General features: G+C 37.9%; 1 pseudogene; it reads right to left on the bottom strand.

Moving 5' to 3' along the window:
- Positions 1 to 7,809: 7,809 nt before the first annotated feature.
- LOC100456591 (protein SET-like) lies at positions 7,810 to 14,940 on the bottom strand (annotated as a pseudogene).
- Positions 14,941 to 15,218: the final 278 nt, after the last annotated feature.

Below are 15,218 nucleotides of genomic sequence, written 5' to 3'. Positions count from 1 at the left end.
CTTTGGGCCTGGCCCACAAAATTATTCTGTCCTCCTAGGCCCCTGAGCCTATGTGTTAGTCCATTATCACACTGCTATAAGGACATGCATGAGACTGGGTAATTTATAAAGAAAAAAGGTAAAATTGACTCACAGTTTCACATGGCTGAGGAGACCTCAGGAAACAATCATGGTAGAAAAAGAAGCAAACACATCCTTCTTCACACAGAAGCAGGAGAGAGAATGATTCCCCAGTGAAGTGGGAAGTGTCTTATAAAACCATCAGATCTCGTGAGAACTAACAATCACAAGAACAGAATGGGGGATACTGCCCCCATGATTCAATTTTCTCTTTCTGGTCATGCCCACTACATATAGGAATTATGGGAACTACAATTCAAGATGAGATTTGGGTGAAGACATAGACAAACCATATTATTCTGCCCCTGGCCACTCCCAAATCTCATGTTTTCACAATTCATAACACAATGGAGGCCTTTCAACAGTCCCCCAATGTCTTTACCCATTCCAGCAATAACACAAAAGCCCAAGTCTACAGTCTCATCTGAGGCAAGGCATGTCCCATCTGCCTATGAACGTGTAAAATAAAAAGCAAGTTAGTTACTTCCTAGATACAATGGAGATACAGGCATTGGGTAAATACACCCATTCCAAATGGGAGAAATTGACCAAAACAAAGGGGATACAGGCCCCATGCAAGTTCTAAATCCAATAGGGCAGTCATTAAACCTTAAAGTTACCAAATGATCTCCTTTGACTCCATCTCTCACACCCAGGTCACGCTGATGCAAGAGATGGGCTCCCACAGGCTTGGCAGCTCTGCTTCTGTCACTTTGCAGGGTACAGCCCCCTTCCCAGCTGCCTGCATGGGTTGGCATTGCATGTCTGTGGCTTTTCCAGGCATATGGTGCAAGATTTCAGTGGATCCAACATTTTGGATCTGGAGGACAGTGGCTTTCTTCTCACAGCTCCACTATGCAGTACTCAAGTGGGGACTTTGCTTGGGGGGCTCCAACCCTATATTTCTCTTCAGCACTGCCCTAGCAAAGGTTCTTCATGAGGGCTTCACTCCTGCAGCAAACTACTGCCTGGACATTTAGGCCTTTCCATAAATCCTCTGAAATCTAGGTAGAGATTGCCAAACTTCAATTCTTGACTTTTGCACAACTGCAGGTCCAACACCACATAGAAGCTGCCAAGGCTTGGGGCTTACAACCTCTGAAACAATGGCCTGAGCTGTAAATTGGCCCCTTTTAGCCACCACTGGAATGGCTGGGATGCAGGACACCAAGTCCCAAGGCTACACACAGCATTGGGGGCCCTGATCTCAGCCCAGGAAACTGTTTTTCCAATTTAGGCTTCTAGACCTGTGATGGGACAGGCTGCCATGAAGGTCTCTGACATGGCCTGAAGACATATTTCCCATTGCCTTGGTGATTAACATTCTGCTCCTTGTTACTTATGCAAATTCCTGCAGCAGGGTTGAATTTCTTCCCAGAAAATGAGGTTTTTTTTTCTATTGCACCATTAGGCTGAAAATTTTTTAAACTTTTATGCTCTGCTTTTTATTGAATGCTTTGCCACTTAGAAATTTCTTCCACCAGATACCCCAAATTATCTGTCTCAAGTTTAAAATTTCACAGATCACTGGGCACAGGCAAAATGTCACCAGTCTCTTTGCCTAGCAAAAGTGACCTTTACCCCAGTTCCCAAGAAGTTCCTCATTTCCATCTGAGATTACCTACATCTGGATTTCATTGTCCATCAACAAGTCTTTAGGAAGTTCCAAACTTTCCCACATTTTCCTGTCTATGAGCCCTCCATGTTTCTAGGAAGTTCCAAACTTTCCCACATTTCCATACCTTCTTCTGAGCCCTCCAAACTGTTCCAACTTCTGCCTTTTAACCAGTTCCAATGTTGCTTCTATGGTTTTTGGTGTCTTCAAAATAGTGTCTCACTCCCTGTACCAATTTACTGTATTAGTCAGTTTCCACACTGCTGTAAAAACATACCGGACACTGGGTAATTTATAAAGAAAAGAGGTTTTATTGACTCACAGTTTTGCATGGCTAGGGAGGTCTCATGAAACTTATAATTATGGCAGAAGGGAAAGCAAACACATTTTTCATCACATGATGGCAGGAGAGAGAATGAGTGCCCAGCAAAGGGGGATGTCTCTTATAAAATCATCAGATCCAAGGTGATTTATAGATTCAATGCCATCCCCATCAAGCTACCAATGACTTTCTTCACAGAATTGGAAAAAACTACTTTAAAGTTCATATGGAACCAAAAAAGAGCCTGCATCGCCAAGTCAATCCTAAGCCAAAAGAACAAAGCTGGAGGCATCACGCTACCTGACTTCAAACTATACTACAAGGCTACACAGTAACCAAAACAGCATGGTACTGGTACCAAAACAGAGATATAGATCAATGGAAAAGAACAGAGCCCTCAGAAATAATGCTGCATATCTACAACTATCTGATCTTTGACAAAGCTGAGAAAAACAAGCAATGGGGAAAGGATTCCCTATTTAATAAATGGTACTGGGAAAACTGGCTAGCCATATGTAGAAAGCTGAAACTGGATCCCTTCCTTACACCTTATACAAAAATTCATTCACGATGGATTAAAGACTTAAATGTTAGACCTAAAACCATAAAAACCCTAGAAGAAAACCTAGGCATTACCATTCAGGACATAGGCATGGGCAAGGATTTCATGTCTAAAACACCAAAAGCAAGGGCAACAAAAGCCAAAATTGACGAATGGGATCTAATTAAACTAAAGAGCTTCTGCACAGCAAAAGAAACTACCATCAGAGTGAACAGGCAACCTACAATATGGGAGAAAATTTTCGCAACCTACTCATCTGACAAAAGGCTAATATCCAGAATCTACAATGAACTCCAACAAATTTACAAGAAAAAACAAACAACCCCATCAAAAAGTGGGCGAAGGACATGAACAGACACTTTTCAAAAGAAGACATTCATGCAGCCAAAAAACACATGAAAAAATGCTCACCATCATTGGCCATCAGAGAAATGCAAATCAAAACCACAATGAGATACCATCTCACACCAGTTAGAATGGCGATCATTAAAAAGTCAGGAAACAACAGGTGCTGGAGAGGATGTGGAGAAATAGGAACACTTTTATACTGTTGGTGAGACTGTAAACTAGTTCAACCATTGTGGAAGTCAGTGTGGCAATTCCTCAGGGATCTAGAACTAGAAATACCATTTGACCCAGCCATCCCATTACTGGGTATATACCCAAAGGACTATAAATCATGCTGCTATAAAGACACATGCACACGTATGTTTATTGCGGCACTATTCACAATAGCAAAGACTTGGAACCAACCCAAATGTCCAATGATAGACTGGATTCAGAAAATGTGGCACATATACACCATGGAATACTATGCAGCCATAAAAAATGATGAGTTCATGTCCTTTGTAGGGACATGGATGAAATTGGAAATCATCATTCTCAGTAAACTATCACAAGAACAAAAAAAACAAATACCACATATTCTCACTCATAGGTGGGAATTGAACAATGAGAACACATGGACACAGTAAGGGGAACATCGCACTCTGGGTACTGTTGTGGGGTGGGGGGAGGGGGGAGGGATAGCTTTAGGAGATATACCTAATGCTAAATGACGAGTTCATGGGTGCAGCACACACCAGCATGGCACATGTATACATATGTAACTAACCTGCACATTGTGCACATGTACCCTAAAACTTAAAGTATAATAATAATAAAATAAAAAACAAAACAAAATGAAACAAAAAAAAACAGTACATATTTTAGGTTTTGGCAGCCATATAGCCTCTGTTGGAACCATTCTACTGTCCAGATGTACAATATAAATGAAGGGTGTGGCTGTGATCCAATAAAACAGAAATTCTTTCTGCGAAAAAAAAAAAAAACAAAACATTAGATTTCATGAGAACTAACTCACTATCATGAGAACAGGATAGGGGAACCCATCCTCATGATTCATTTATCTCTACCTGGTCCCTCCCACAATACATAGGGATTATGGGAACTACAATTTGAAATGAGATTTGGGTGGGGACAAAGAAAAACCATTATCTGCCTGTGATGGAAGGGTCTGCAATGAACACCTCTGAAATGCCTTTGAGGCCATTCCCTCATTATCTCAGGTATTAGCAATTGGCTCTTCTTTACTTATTCAAGTTTATGCAGGCTTTTTGAATTCCTCCCCTGAAAATGGGCTTTTATTTTCTACCACATGGCTGGTCTACAAATTTTTCAAACTTTTATACTCTGCTTCCCCTTTTAATATATGTTCCATTTATACATCTTTTTTGTTGTTGTTGTTGTTCACTGGTATAAGCATAGGCCATTAGAAGAAGCAAGGCCAGATCTTGAACCTTGCTGCTTATAAATTTCTTCCACCAGATATCCTAAATCATCATGCTAAAGCTCAGTGTTCCACAAATCACTAGGGGAGGGGCACAATGTCACTAACCTCGTTACTAATGCATAACAAAAGTGACCTTTGCTCCAGTTCTCATTAAGTTCCTCATTTTCAAAAGAGACCTCCTCAACCTGGTTTTCATTGTCCATATTATAGTCAGTAGTTTTGTGGCAACAATTTAACAAGTCTCTAGGAAGTTCCAAACATTCCCTCATCCTCCTGTCTTCATCTGAATCCTCCGCACTCTTCCAACCTCTGCCAGTTAGCCAATTCTAAAGCTGCTTTCACATTTTCAGGTATCTTTATAGCAATGCCCCACTTCTCAGTATCAATTTTCTGTATTAATTTATTTTTGCATTGCTAATAAAGATATACCTGAGACTGGGTAATTTATAAACAAAAGAGATTTAATTGGCTCTCAGTTCTTCAGGCTGTACAGGAAGCATGGCAGCATCTGCTTCTGGGAAGGCTTCAGTGAGCTTTTACTCATAGTGAAAGTCAAAGGGTGAGTGGGGCAGTTCACATTGTCAGAGTAGGAGGAAGAGGGAAAGATGGGAGGTGCCACACACTTTTAAACGACCAGCCTCACAAGAACTCACTTACTATCACAACACAGCACCAAGGGGAGTGGTGTTAAACCATGAGAAAGTGCCCCCATGATCCAATCATCTCCCACAAGGTCCCACGTCCAACATTGGGAATTACAATTTGACATGAGATTTGGGAGAGGACACAGACCCAAACCATGTCAGCCCATATTTCAGTTTTATATAAAATGAGGAAAAAGTACCTATTCTGTGGTAAATGTATCCCCTTAGATTCAATGTTTGGTGAATGTATAATAGGCTTGATTTTATCTCTCCTTTTCCCTTTGGCTGCACAGCTGGTGCAGGGCACATCCTATACAACCTTGTGTGGCAACAGTGTATAGCTTGCACAGAGGCTTGTGTGAGGCATACACTAGATACATGTATACAGATAGAATAAAGGGATCACCTGTATTTTACTGAATTCCAGACTATGACTTCACAATTTAGGGTAGTTCTCCTTTTTGCCTTTGGTCTGTAAACTCAGAAGTCTCTCTTGGTGAAAGAGAATCAGATGTTCCTTGATTTGAATACCAATTAGTACCTAATAACTGCACTAACCTGTGTTACTGGGCAGGTTTTAAACTTCGGATAAGCTCCTTAATTAAAGTTTCCTTATTTGTAAAGTAGGCATACTATTTACCCTGTCTGCTATGAGTGTTAAGGAAAATTATGTATGCAAAGCACCTAAGAGAACATTTGACATATTTTAGATTATCAATACCTGTGACTTTTTTAAAAATTGTATTTCTCTTTAGCCTTATTTTGCTCACTTATTTGAATAGCTTTTTTTCTCTAGAAAGAATAGAGCTTAAATCCCTCCATTATAATTTGTCCTGTTTTCTGTCAGGTAATAAATATCACAATAATAATTAACATATATTAATTACTTACTGTATCCCATGTGTAATTCCAAGCCTTTCCATATATTGTCTAATTTAATGCTTATAACAACATTATGCAGTCGGAATTAATATGGTCACCATTTTCATTCGATGAAATGAATCTGAGTGGTTAAGTAACTACCCTTAAATTCTACAAACAACTGTTGGTTGAGTTGGAGTGTGAATTTAGGCACTTCTACTCCAGAGTTCTGATTTGTAACCACTCAAATTATACTGTCTCCCAGGAAATCTCTGGTTCACCACAACTTAATGTTTACGCTTTTTAACATGAACATCTAGCATCTACAATTTCTGTTTTGTGATCCAACAGAGTGTAACACCACATACAAAAAATGTAGTCTCCAGATTGAATGTGTATTCAAGAGAGGTAGCATAATACTGTGATCAAAATCACTGGCTGTGGATTTTGAGTTCCTGAGTTTGAATCTTCTTGCTGTATGACTGGACCAGTGGCTTAACCCCTATCCTTATTCATGCTTCAGTTTCTTCATAGGTAAAATGGCAGTAGAGAAACATCTAGTTAATTAGCTCTTTTGTGAGGACGAAATATGATAACATATGTAAAAAATAAGCAATTTGAATAGTGCCTGGCATGTAATAAAAACTCAGTAAAGTTTATATAATTGTTTTCACATTTCCATTTATGACCTAATTACCACACTTCATTACTGAATATATCCTAAAGTTGCTATACTTTAGGAATTTTTGTTATAAGAAAATTTAATTTCACAAAACTAATAATTGGAAGTGATTACATTTTATTAAATTAGATTTTATTTTGATAAAATAATCACCTCTGAGTATTTAAAAATATTTTCCCAGAATTATTGAGGTATAATTGGCAAACAAAAATTATGTATATTTAAGGTGTACAACAATGTTTTATATGTATTCATTGTGAAATGATCACTATGATCAAACTAATTAAAATAACCATCACCTCTTATGCTTACCTTTCTTTGGTGGTAAGAACATTTTAGACCTGCTTACTCTCTTTTGTGTCTGTGTATGTGTGTACACATGTAGTTTTATTGTAACAAAGCAACTTGTACACTTTTGATATTTTAAAACTGAGCATCATCTTTCCTTTCAGGTGAAACAGAAAGAAAATTTAACAATAAACAAGAATAAAATTACAATGGAGAGTCAATTCCAAATAAGATTCTACAGGTTCTGCTGATTTTTCCATTGAGTGGCAGGGCTTAAGTCGTCATTAGGAGATAATTCATTATAAAGTGTCATCTTAAACTGCAAAGACGTCTATCAAATATCACAATTAAACATGCCAAAGGAGAAACCATGCTGTTAAAATGCCCACTTAACTCACCCAAACATCTCAAACCCACCCTTTGCTGACCTTCTATAACCCCATTTTTTAGTTTTTTTTTTCTTTTCTTAAACAAGAGAGAGTAGACAGATACATGTTGCTAAATGCTAACTGTCCATATTCACTTAGAGACACAGTGTACTCTCTGAGCCCAATATACAGAGAAAAGAGGAAAAAAGCTAGAATTCTATCCACTACTACACAGGGGCCTAGCACCTTCCAGCTTCCAGCAGAGTGAAGGGAGCAGGTTTTTCTTTTTTCCCACAGAGCTCAGTGGTGTTGATTCCATACAGTTTTTGTTCAGACAGGAAGGGATAAAAATGAATTTTGAACAAAAAGGGGTAGAGACTCTTTTCCCATTGTATTCTGCTCAAGGTATTTTCCCCCAAATAAGTTGAGAACGATGGTGTAGAGAAAAGAGACCTCAAGAACAGAGCAACTGAGGAAAAAAAAAAAGCCTGCAACTTGCTCCTAGGGACTGGAGAAAATTTTTAAAAAGGAAGGTTGGAATCCATCAGTTTTCTATTAGTCATCTTCCCCTTCATCCTCCTCTCCTTCCTCCCCTTCATCACCATCTTCATCTTCACCTTCATCCTCATCCCCTTCTTCATCAATATCTTCTAATCCTTCCTCCTCTTTATCATCATCATCATCTTCTTCTTCTTCTCTTTCTCCTTTTTCATCATCCATATTGGGAACCAAGTAGTACTGTAATGGGTCTGGCCAAATATCATCTTTGATTACCTCTCCTAATTCATCAGCACCTGCATCAGAACGGTCAGTAAACAAGGTAAAGAAGCTCTCTGGTTCCTCATGCTGCCTCTTCCTACTGGCTTTATTCTGCGTTTGACTTGAACGTTTTGTCAAATCCTTCCCAGATTTCCATTTGATTTTGGTGGACTTTGAAGATGGATCACCACTGTCATTCAGATGAGATTCTTTGGAGAGAAATTTATTTTTAAAGTAAGGATTTTCATCAAAATAAAAATCTATTCTATAACCTGATTTAACATCTCCAAATTCTGTCACTGGTCAAATAATGTAGAGCCTCTTCATTCTCCTCCCCAAGGAGTACAGACACTTGTGGATGGTTGACAAATGTTGTTACCCAAAAATTCAGGATTCTGGCGATCAATTCTGACCTCTTCCGCTGACAAGATAGCCGAATAGGAACAGCTCCGGTATGCAGCTCCCAGCGAGACTGACACAGAAGGCAGGTGATTTCTGCACTTCCAACTGAAGTACCCGGTTCATCTCATTGGGACTGGTTGGACAGTGGGTGAAGCCCACAGAGGGTTAGCCGAAGCAGGGTGGGGTGTCCCTCACCCTGGAAGCACAAGGGGTCAGGGGATTTCCCTCCCCTAGGCAAGGGAAGCTGTGAGGGGCTGTGCCATGAGGAACTGTGCACTTGGCCCAGATTCTGTGCTTTTCCCACGGTCTTTGCAACTCGAAGACCAGGAGATTCCCTCTGGTGCCTACATCACCGGGGTCCTGGGTTTCAAGCACAAAACTGGACGGCCATTTGGGCAGACACTGAGCTAGCTAGCTGCAGTTATTTTTTTCCATACCCCAGTGGCACCTAGAAAGCCAGCAAGACAGAATAATTGACTGCCCTGGAAAGGGGGCTGAAGCCAGGGAGCCAAGTGGTCTGGCTCCCGGGTCCCACCCCCACAGAGCCCAGCAAGCTAAGATCCACTGGCTTGAAATTCTCGCTGCCAGCACAGCAGTCTGAGGTTGACCTGGGTCGCTGGAGCTTGGTGGAGGGAGGGACGTCTGCCACTGCTGAGGCTTGAGTAGGTAGTTTTACCTTCACCGTGTAAACAAAGCCGCCAGGAAGTTCAAACTGGGCCGACCCCACCACAGCTCAGCAGGGCTGCTGTAGCCATACTGCCTCTCTAGATTCCTCCTCTCTGGGCACGGCATCTCTGAAACAAAGGCAGCAGCCCCAGTCAGGGACTTATAGATAAAACCCCCATCTCCCTGGGACAGAGCACCTGGGGGAAGGGGCGGTTGTGGGCACAGCTTCAGCTGACTTGAATGTCCCTACTTAATCTCTTAGCAAATTTCAAGAATACAATTCACTATTATAAACTGTAGACACCATGTTGTACATTAGAGGGAGCTCATTCTCCTCATACATGTAAAATGGGATGACTTGTAAAACTTCAAACTAAACATAATCTTTCAGGGAAAAAATTTGCTGCCGTATTTTTTTTTTATTGCTGCATAACAAGTTGCCCTAAAACTTAGTGGTTTAAAATATGACAAACACTTATTTCACAGTTTCTATTGGTCATAGATTGATCCTAGTTTAACTGGGTGAGAGTCTCTAACATGGCTGCAAGGTAGGAGGATTTGCTTTCAAGCTCACTGAGGTGGAGTTTGACAGGCTTTTTTTTTTTTTTTTTTGAGACGAAGTCTCACTCTGTCGCCCAGGCTGGAGTGCAGTGGCTGGATCTCGGCTCACTGCAAGCTCCGCCTCCCAGGTTCACACCATTCTCCTGCTTCAGCCTCCAAGTAGCTGGGACTACAGGTGCCCGCCACCACGCCCGGCTAATTTTTGGTATTTTTGATAGAGACGAGGTTTCACCGTGTTAGCCAGGATGGTCTCGATCTCCTGACCTCGTAACCTGCCCACCTTGGCATCCCAAAGTGTTGGGAGAGAGTCACTTTCAAGCTAATTTGCATGGCTGTTGACCAGAGATATCAGTTTCTTGCCACTTGAACCACTCCACAGAGCTACTCCCAACATGGAAGCAGGCTGCCCAAGAGAAATGGCTCCAAGAAAGAAAGCATGAAAGAATGAAGCAAGGTGAGAGAGCCAAGCAAAATGAAAGCCTGAGTGTTTTGTTACCTAATCTAGGGAAGTAACTTTCTATCACTTTTGATCACTTTGGCTATGTTCTATTTATCAGAAGCAAGTCACTAGGTCCACTCCACACTCAAGGAGAAGGGATTATATAAGGGTGTTAATTGCAGAAGGCAGAGATATTTGAGGCCATTTTAGAGACTGCCTATCAATAACTGAGTGGAGAAAAGCAACAGGTACCTATTCATCCATTTTGGCAAATACAAATAATTAGTTAAGGATCAGTTTTTAAAATGCTATAAGTTAGAAGTCTCTCACTGTTTTTTCCACACTTAAAGTACAGCTTTCATCACTATGCCTCCTTTAAAATCATTCTCATTTCAATCTTTGATATCACTCACCCTAGATACCCATACTTTCCTCCTCTTGTATTAGCTTTCCACCTATGTTTACCACCAAAATGTCCAGAAAAAAGAGAACCAATCAGTTAGACAGGCCATATTAAATCATGAGTATAAATGTTTCTACTTCCTCAGATGTGATGCATAAGGATAGGAAATCAAGTCATTTTCTTCAAACTTGATTTAATTAAAAGTCAATGAAATCAGTATTAAGATTGAGGTAATTTTTACCATTCCTGTGAGACTCTAAATTAGAACAAGAGAAATCTATTCAGAAATGACTTTATGAATTTCAGCTGGATAGGCTACAATATGCTTAAAATGTTTCTCCTAGGATGCTCTTTTTCTGCTTGCTTATATGCATGGAATAATTGTCAAATATGTCAGAAACATTTATACTTACTCTCGTTTTTGCACACGAACAATGGTAAAGTTGGAAGCTGGCAGAGTTTGAACAATAATATATATTCTGTAAGTTTAGGATGCTATTTATGATTTTCTACCACCTTTCCACATGCCCCTGTGGCAAACATTTGCCACTCCATATGAAAATGGGAAGATGTAATGGTCTTATAATATGTCATGTCTTCTGCATTTCTATTGAAGTTTTCAAATAGAGCTTTTCAGTGGCATCTGGAAATGTCAAGAACATGCTGGGACCTGTTATATATGTATTTAACTAACCTAACTTTATGTCTTAATATAGCTTTGTAGACAAAGAGTGAACCTAGGGGTTGCTTGATCATGACCTTGTATTCCAAACCCACCAAAATAATTGATCATTGACTCCATAGCTGTTGATGCTGGCACTTGCAAAAATGGAATGCTGAGGCTAGTATCTTTTCAAAAAATTACTAAATGCCTATGTTTTTATTCTTCTTATTAAAAAATTTTTAGATAGGCAACAAAGTAAAAGTAAGTATACCTCACATCCCAGTCCACCCTTTTTCCAGAAGTCCCCACGTTAGAATGTGCATATACTTTCAAGGATGGTCCAATGTATCTACAAGCACCTATATCTATCTATCCTTCTAACCTATTAAACCTCCACATCTCATATTTGCCAAACTGGAACCATGATATGTATTTTGTGTTGTAAATTGTTTTATTGGCTTGTTAATAATGTCAACTTTTGATGACAGTATATGTATAGATAATGTTATAACCCACTTGAGTAGCTGTATAGTATTGCATTATATAAGGGAGCTATGATTAATTGAACTCTTCTGATACTAATGGACATTTATATTGTCATCAACCTTTCTCTACTAAAACAATGCTGCTGAAAATTAAATATATATGTGTGAGTATATATATATACACATATATACATGAACAAATGCACATAATTTTGTGTACTTAGGAAATTCCTTATGACAATTTTTTCTGACTCAAAGGATATACATCCTTTATAAATTTTGATAGAGATTACCAAATTATCCTCTAAAATTTTTACACTTACTTATAAATGTGTGAATTTATTGTGTAGAATTTTCACAATTATATAAACTACTTAGTGAGTTCATATAAAGGAAGGACAGACATTTCTGAGACTTCAATATTAACATATCCGAATAATCTTCAAAATCCATATCTGTTGCTTTCCTCATTTAGAATTATCCTGAATTTGGATTTAGAGATCATTCTAAGTAATTTTATGAGCTCTGACCCACCCTGATATCCAGCAGGTGAATTTTTTTCTTTCTATTAATTAATTTAAACTTTCAAGGAGTTATTATGTTCAAATTATACCCTTAAACTGTATGGTTAGTGTTGAGGATTCCTTTCTTTATAGAGATTTATTGTTCTATTGGGAAAGCCCAACTTAGCTTAGAAAAATTTAATCACATAAGACGAGATTGGATGGAGGCAAAGGTGTATAGTGGTTACTTGCATCAGCAATTTTACCTCTAGAGTCAGTTTGTTCAAATGCTTTCCCTTCTACTAATAGATCTGTAAACTTGCGCAAGCTAATAAACGTGACCAAGCCTCACTTTCCTCATCTTATATAATGGTGATAGTAATAATACCTATGCATAAGGATTTTTAAAATATTTAGAAGAATTAACATATTCAAAACATTTAGTACAGTGTCTGATACACATCATTTATTATGTTTATTATAGGGCCTTTATTGAATGACAAATAAATTGAAATACTTGAGTTTTAATTATGTTCTGATATGAATCTACTTTATTGATCCAACTTTGTAAATTCAGTGTTTTTCGAACCTGACCACAGCTGACAGCTACATCGCTTACTATATTGGATATCTGTATTAGTTTGTTTTCACACCATTGATAAAGACATACCCGAAACTGGGAACAAAAAGAGGTTTAGTTGGACTTACAATTCCACATGGCTGGGAGGCCTCAGAATCATGGTGGAGGGCAAAAGACACTTCTTACATGGTGGCACCAAGAGAGAATGAGGAAGAAGCAAAAGTGGAAACCCCCAATAAACCCGTCAGATCTCGTGGGACTTATTCACTATCATGAGAATAGCACAGGAAAGACCGGCCCCTATTATTCAGTTACCTCACCCTGAGTCCCTCCCACAACAGGTGGGAATTCTGAAAGATACAATTCAAGTTGAGATTTGGGTGGGCACACAGCCAAACCATATCAATACCTCTCATAAATATATGTTATATTTATATTCTGACTCTTGTCCTAGTGCCATATTCTGTTGTCTTTGTTTCAAGGTCTATTTCACATTTTCAGAAAATAGTTATTCAAAAAATATAGACAGAAGTTTTTTTTAGCTGATCAGTTTTATCATGGCTTTGCTGAGTTACAAATGTGGTAGTAATTTTTTAATAATTGGCTGTCTGTAAAAATGCATGTATGAATACATGTACATAATTTATTATTTATATTACTAGCATAAAGGCTGTATAGCACACAATTTATAAGTAATAGTAAAATATTCTAGTCTTTCTATCATAAATTCCATGTAACTAATGGTACTTACAGAGTGTTTTATTGTTTTTGGTAAACTCATATATTTGTGACTAACCTGTGGTTGTAATTGACAAATGAGTGTAGTTCTGACATGAATATTGATTGATATTTTTGTTTTCCTCAATGAGTAAGATAAAAATAAAAAAAACTGTGTCAGAAATTAATGTGTTCATCAATGATGTGAATGACTTTTGGTGAATCACATAATAGCTTTTGGATACTAGGAAAATATTTTTCTTGTTTTTTGTGCTATTCACAATATAACAGCCACAACACAACAATTTTTAAATTTAATCAGAATTATTGAGATTTTTCTGTATGTCTTCCTAGACAATCCACAATAACAACAAACTTCTTAAAACCACGTCGTTATTTGAAGTGTTTACCAACTTTTGTGGTGTATACACTTCCATCATTGCCAGTTTCAACCCAACAATGTTATGTCATTGAACACAAAGTGGAGAAGAGATGTGCAGTTTCAAACTATTATATAATATTCCCACTATACAGATACAATTGGCATAAATAACCTTGAGTATAGATAGTAGTATAAAATAGTTAAATAATTAAGGAGTAATGAGATTTGAGTATTTGTTACCTTGATTTTAATATAATTTACTTAATTCTGAATTTATAAAGTTACTTTTTAATAATGGCTATTTTTAATGATGGCTTGCAAAATTTCTGAAAATTTAATAATTGACTCTCATGTGCAGCTCCAGCACAACACTCATATAAATATTCGAATATTATTCCTCAATTAAATTAAAAACAGCCTTCCATAACTATCCCTTTCTTTCTGGCAACTTCCTTCTATATCTCATTTTTCTGTACCTATAAGGCAAAAATCTTTTAAAAAGCTGCTTTTATTTACTATCTCCATCTACTTATCTCCCATTCCCCCACTCAAATTTTGTTTTCTGCCCTATTCCTCTATAAAAATATCAGGCTAAGGCCACCAGTGTCATTAAATAAAATCGATTTTACAATTCCCATTTTATTGGACCTCTTTGCACAATGTTTACTGCTGACAAACTACTCAACTCTTCTTACAACACACTTTTCCATTAGGTTCTACAATACAATATTTATCTGTGATTTTATTTCTCTGTCTCTCTGCCCATTTCTTCTTTACTTCTTTGAAAGCTCACCTTCTTCTGCCTAGCTGTTACATGTTATACTTAATCGAGGTTTGTTTCTAGACCCCACTGTCTAATTTTATAATCCTTCCTATGGCTTCAATGGCCACATGTACCTAGATGACATGTGTAAATGTGTGTGTGTGTTTGTGTGTGTGTGAATAAATATATAGTCAAATCTTTAAAGTGTAAAATTTGGTTTTACATATGTGAACCATCACCAAAATCAACATAATAAACATATCCTTTACCTCCAAAAGTTTCCTGGTGCCAATCTGTAATTTTCCTTCCCTAGCCAATCCAACCACCATTTCCCAAGCAACCACTGAACTGCTTCTTGTCATTATGGATTAGTTTGAATTTTATAAAGTTATACACATATATATATAAAAATATGTATATCCTGTAGGATACATATACATATATAGGTATATGTATTAAAGAGGATGTAGAAATAAGATACTGAGTGAAAAAATTATGCTGGGTGAAAGAAGCCAGAAAAATGAGTATACACTGTAGGATATATATGTATATCTTGTAGGATACACATACATACACATGCATATACATACATACATATATGTATATGTATCCTGTAGGATATACATATATATATCCTACA

Source organism: Pongo abelii, chromosome X (genome assembly GCF_028885655.2).
Source record: "Pongo abelii isolate AG06213 chromosome X, NHGRI_mPonAbe1-v2.0_pri, whole genome shotgun sequence".
Taxonomy (NCBI): domain Eukaryota; kingdom Metazoa; phylum Chordata; class Mammalia; order Primates; family Hominidae; genus Pongo; species Pongo abelii.
Note: the sequence above shows the minus strand (reverse complement) of the source record. Positions and strands in the feature narration are given on the sequence as shown.